General features: G+C 35.2%; 1 long non-coding RNA gene across 3 annotated transcripts; it reads right to left on the bottom strand.

The window, feature by feature from the left end:
* Positions 1 to 3175: 3175 nt before the first annotated feature.
* On the bottom strand, positions 3176 to 4154 carry LOC144564661 (uncharacterized). Of its 3 annotated transcripts, XR_013514692.1 has the most exons (4): positions 4005 to 4154; positions 3809 to 3862; positions 3358 to 3669; positions 3176 to 3258 (listed from the first exon to the last, which is right to left on the bottom strand). It is a non-coding gene; the product is annotated as an uncharacterized LOC144564661 (long non-coding RNA). The 3 variants fall into 3 exon arrangements; XR_013514690.1 differs by having other exon boundaries at positions 3809 to 4154; XR_013514691.1 differs by having other exon boundaries at positions 3179 to 3258; positions 3358 to 3496; positions 3809 to 4154.
* Between the last annotated feature and the right edge of the window lie 1846 nt (positions 4155 to 6000).

Here is a 6000-nt window from a genome sequence, read left to right as displayed (position 1 = left end):
ACGGCATAAAGGGTTGTACTCCATGCTGGCTACTTTATAGCTTCAATTCAGGAGCAGATCTGAACGAGCGTGCCGTGCTTTCATAAATCCATCTCAAGTGTACTATACCACCACAGTTTTTGAGGTACAACTATAGTTGGTTTTAGATCGGTGCATTTACTAGCTCAAAACCTGATGGACGTTAGATGGTACACAAGGGTTGAATACCATATAGTCTCATGGGGGTTCAAACCTACCAACTTCAAATATCTCCATGCAGGTATTGAACATCAAGCATCTATGCATTAAATACCAAAAAAATCTTACTTCGATTAACAAGACTAGATATTGAAAGAAGGAACTTATCTCGCAAAAAAATTCCAAATCACAAGCAGAGCAGCATCTCCCTTGGGCATAACTTCATAAAGTTGAAGCTTCCAAGAGTTGTTGTACACACCACAATGAAGAATGGTTAGGACTCTTCTGTAAGAAAGAACCAATTAATAGGGACAAAGCAAGATGATCAACGACCTGAATTGGAAGTTAAATTGAACAGATTCTGATATGACTACTTTACTCACTGGCAACCCAAATTGTCAAAACTGGAGACATAATCATACGAACCAATGAACAACGATAGAAGATTTTCACGTGGGATAATCCTACTAGAACAGTTTATTGGGTAACTTAACTTGAAATTCAGTCACAAAGATAGAAGATTTAGCACATAATTTCGCATGTCAAACCTACTTTTAACTCAAGAAAACCCTATTTTGCCATTTCGCAATTGGTCTTTCTTTTCCACAAATTTCACTTCCTAAATATATTCTATGTTGGGATAAAGCAGTCTAAAGTCTCTAAATAACTAATTAATAGAACAAATAGAAACAATGCCTAACGTACCTACGTGATCCTCATGCATAGAAATACCTATCTTATACTTCTTTTTTCTCCATCAACGGCATAAAGGGTTGTACTCCATGCTGGCTACTTTATAGCTTCACTTCAGGAGCAGATCTGAACGAGCGTGCCGTGCTTTCATAAATCCATCCTATGACTTCTCACAACAGCCCTGTCAGTAGAGAAAAAACACAATTGAACAGCTTGAAAAAATTTCATTCCGATGTCGATTTAGTCTGATTAGTAGCCTTTGAGGCATGACAAGTATACTATACCACCACAGTTTTTGAGGTACAACTATAGTTGGTTTCAGATCGGTGCATTTACTAGCTCAAAAGCTGATGGACCTTTGATGGTACACAAGGGTTGAATACCATATAGTCTCATGGGGGTTCAAACCTACCAACTTCAAATATCTCCATGCAGGTATTGAACATCAAGCATCTATGCATTAAATACCAAAAAAATCTTACTTCGATTAACAAGACTAGATATTGAAAGAAGAAACTTATCTTGCAAAAAAATTCCAAATCACAAACAGAGCAGCATCTCCCTTGGGCATAACTTGATAAAGTTGAAGCTTCCAAGAATTGTTGTACACACCACATAGAAGAATGGTTAGTACTCTTCTGTAAGAAAGAAACAATTAATAGGGACAAAGCAAGATGATCAATGACCTGAATTGGAAGTGAAATTGAACAGATTCTGATATGACTACCCGAGTTTACCCGTACCCGACTATACCCGTACACTATTACCCGAGTACTGTTCATCCGAATTCAAAATTCAAAAATTCTGTTTTTCCCTCCAAAAAAAAAAGAAAAAACCAACAAAAAACCAGAAAAAAACCAACAAAAAACCAGAAAAAAAACAGCAAAAAAAAAAAAATACCCGTACCCGCCCTACCCGTCAAGGGTACACGGGTACGGGTATAGGACGGGTAGGGTATGGTTTTAGAAAAATATACCCGAGATACCCTTACCCTTATACCCGTCCTACCCGACCTACCCATACCCGAGACGTACCCGTACCCTACCCGGGTATACCCGGGGTACCCGTACCCGCCCCATTATTAATACCCTAACTACAGCCCTGCCAGTAGAGAAAAAACACAAATGAACAGCTTGAAAAAATTTCATTCAGATGTCGATTTAGTCTGATTAGTAGCCTTTGATGCATCACAAGTATACTATACCACCACAGTTTTTGAGGTACAAATATAGTTGGTTTTAGATCGGTGCATTTACAAGCTCAAAACCTGATGAACCTTAGATGGTACACAAGGGTTGAATACCATTTAGTCTCATAGGGGTTCAAACCTACCAACTTCAAATATCTCCATGCAGGTATTGAACATCAAGCATATATGCATTAAATACCAAAAAAATCTTACTTCGATTAACAAGACTAGATATTGAAAGAAGAAACTTATCTCGCAAAAAAATTCCAAATCACAAGCAGAGCAGCATCTCCCTTGGGCATAACTTGATAAAGTTGAAGCTTCCAAGAGTTGTTGTACACACCACATAGAAGAATGGTGAGTACTCTTCTGTAAGTAAGAAACAATTAATAGGGACAAAGCAAGATGATCAATGACCTGAATTGGAAGTGAAATTGAACAGATTCTGATATGACTACTTAACTCACTAGCAACCCAAATTGTCAAAACTGGAGACATAATCATACGAACCAAAACAACGATAGAAGATTTTGACGTGGGATAATCCTACTAGAACAGTTTACTGTGTAACTTAACTTCAATTTCAGTGAAAAAGATAGAAGAATTTGCACTTAATTTCGCATGTCATACCTACTTTTAACTCAACTGAACCCTATTTTGCCGGTTCCCAATTGGTCTTCATTTTCCACTAATTTCACTTCCTAAATATATTCTATGTAGGGGTAAAGCAGTCTAAAGTCTCTACATAACTAATAAATACAACAAATATAAACAATGCATAACGTACCTACGTGATCCTCATGCATAAAAATACATGTCTTATACTTCTTTTTTCTCCATCAACGGCATAAAGGGTTGTACTCCATGCTGGCTACTTTATAGTTTCCCTTCGGGAGCAGATCTGAACGTGTGCCGTGCTTTCATAAATCCATCCTATGACTTCTCACTACGGCCCTGTCAGTAGAGAAAAAACACAATTGAACAGCTTGAAAAAATTTCATTCAGATATCCATTTATGATATAGAACATAGTACTTTCTTGAAATGTACTTCTTCCAGTACATAATTTCTCTGCAAGTGAGCTCAGGGGCCCGCGTGTTTGGCTGATAGTTCTTGATGCTCTTATATCAGAATAATTTATAGGGTCCCTAATAACTTACAGGTCTCAAAAACAAGATAAAGAAGAAGAGACGTTTGAAACTGCATCAATAATTATAGGGTTAATTTTGCACTTTCTACAAGCACATTTGCATCCTTAAACAGTCTTGAAACAATTACCAAATGATGGTGAATAATTACCTCTAATTGTAAATCATTTGATCCGAAATCTCTCTCCAAGCACCTTGAAACAGTCTTGCAACGGTCTTTACCCTGTCAGACCAAAAGAACCAGGTGCCATGCCACATTTGCATCCCAGTCATTTCCCACGACTAATAACCTGCATCATACAAAACACAATAAAATGACATTATGAACTTAATGAATTCATGTCAAGAATAGACAAGTTATTTAGATCTCTATCAAAAGAGGTTTATGAGAATAAAAAGAAAAACCAAAAAAGACAAGTTATTTAGATCCCAGTCATTTCCTTTTCTGTTCTTTTCTTAGACACTTAAATAAAAAAAAACAAAAAAAAAGAAACACAAGAATTAATAGCAGTTCTCACAAAGGTTGCAGAAGACGAAAATCTAAATATATAGCATTGATAAATCTACACAAAAGGAAAAATGAGAAAAATAGCAGTTATCACTGGTTGATGCTCCTGATGTCTCCCCGAGATTCTCAATTTTAAGTTACAGTTACCCTTTAACAAGTAAGAAAATACAAAAAGATGAGAACATCACCCATGGTTATGTATTTCAATAAATACTCCCACCAAGTGCTGATACATTAGGAATAACATGCTAACTATAGAGTATAATAATGAAACAGAAAATTTCTCTGACCTTGTGATTAGATCTGACGACTCTGCATCACACTGAGGCACACAAAACTTGTACCTTCGTGTAACAATGAAAAGAAAAATCTTGAGCTTCATTCTAGATAGTAATAAAGAGAGAGATTAGGTGAGGATAAGGGAAAGATAATACTAGACCTGTATATCACTAAAACCAAATCCTATCTAGTCAGGGGCGTAACATTGATAGTCAGAACTTGACATCTAATAATTTCACACTTTGCTTGATCTAATGATTCTGGATCATTCAACAGTATAAACAATTCCTATTTAGAACAACAGTATAAAAGGCAATATGTATGTATACCTCTTGCCGGAAAAGGTGATCCAAATCTTTCAAAGAACAAGGCCAAAGATCCAAAAAACTGCATCTCCATGCAAGACCCAAAATAAAATACATCATAACATTTTTGTTGCAAGAGGGAAATTTAAGAGAGAACATAATCTAATTTTTTTTTTGCCAAAGTTACTTACAGGGACAAAACTGGCAAGGAGTGAGTCCTCAATTTGAGACACATCAGCTGATGCAATCTGAAATTTTCAATTTCAAAACTTGAGCAACCCATTAGAATTTGGAAGAAGCTAATGCATGAAAAAGATATGATAATAAATTATTTGTTTCTAACATTTATTTGTCAAGTTGACCATCCATATGCCAATAGTGACATTCCAACAGTGGGTATTCCTTCTGAATGAAGAAAAAAATAAAAAAGAACTTTCAAACAGTTTGGGAATGCAACCCTCCTTTATGAATGCCCAATTTAGTAGATTGAAAGTAAGAAAAAGTTTTAAAATTTTAATTAGGCCGAAGCATACAGTTGGCCTCCCCTATAATTGGGAAACATAAAATTTCGTCCTAGAACTATTGAAAAGAAGCAATTTGGTCTGTTTATGAGTTAATCAACTCGGACATAAAAGCATATTGCTCCTTTATTTTTTCATAAAAAACAAATATACTATATCTTTTTCCCCATGCAGTAAGAGATACCACAATTCTTTTTTTTTTTAATTTATGGCAGTTGCTGCCAGATAGTTGCATTAGCCCACACCATGATACAACCTTTACATACAAGCTCAACTAGAGCCATATGTGCTAAAAATACAGTGCCATACCAGTAACTGCACCCGTTTACCAGTATGCATTTAGAAAAGCAGAAAAACCTCTTAAGACTACAATTGTATTAAATCAATACATAAAACCTAACATATGACAAATGTTAACTTCATAATGCAGCAATAGTATGAAACAAAATTGAATTATAAAACCATGATTGTAACTGATGCCAGTTACAATCATATGTGCTAAAAATACAGTGCCATACCAGTAACTGCACCCGTTTACCAGTATGCATTTAGAAAACAAGAAAAACCTCTTAAGACTGCAATTGTATTAAAATATTAAATCAATACATAAAACCTAACATATGACAAATGTTAACTTCCTAATGCAGCAATAGTATGAAACAAAATTGAATTATAAAACCATGATTGTAACTGATGCCAATTATCAAAGGTTGAAAAACAAGTACCTCTTGATGCCAATTATAAAGAGTAGATTTCAATCCTAAATTGATAAAGAATATCAGTCACAGAAGAGATACCAAGGAGCTGAAGCTAATTTCACACTTGTATTCAGCCAAACAAGACTACTAAATCACTGGAAACAGTAATAACTTAAGGATACAAACCAAAATCTGACAAATATAAAATTGAGAAAGGGGTATTTGACTGCACATGAAAATAACTTAAAAATTGAGAAAGGGGTAGGAGACCAAACCTGATATAAAAAATAAAGAAGTATAGTGCTAGTTGAATCTTCCTGTAAAAAGTAAAATTGAGAACCAAGGAAAAACAAGCATCGTTAAATCAGTGAAAAACAGAAATCACTCCACTGAGTATCAATCACAGTCATAATAAAAACTTTTGGTAAAAAAAATAAGGTCGACAGGAAATAACCCCCGAAAATACCACTGATCAAGAACAAA

Source organism: Carex rostrata, chromosome 13, assembly GCF_964058835.1.
Source record: "Carex rostrata chromosome 13, lpCarRost1.2, whole genome shotgun sequence".
Classification (NCBI taxonomy): domain Eukaryota; kingdom Viridiplantae; phylum Streptophyta; class Magnoliopsida; order Poales; family Cyperaceae; genus Carex; species Carex rostrata.
This window is presented reverse-complemented; position numbering and strand designations above follow the sequence as displayed.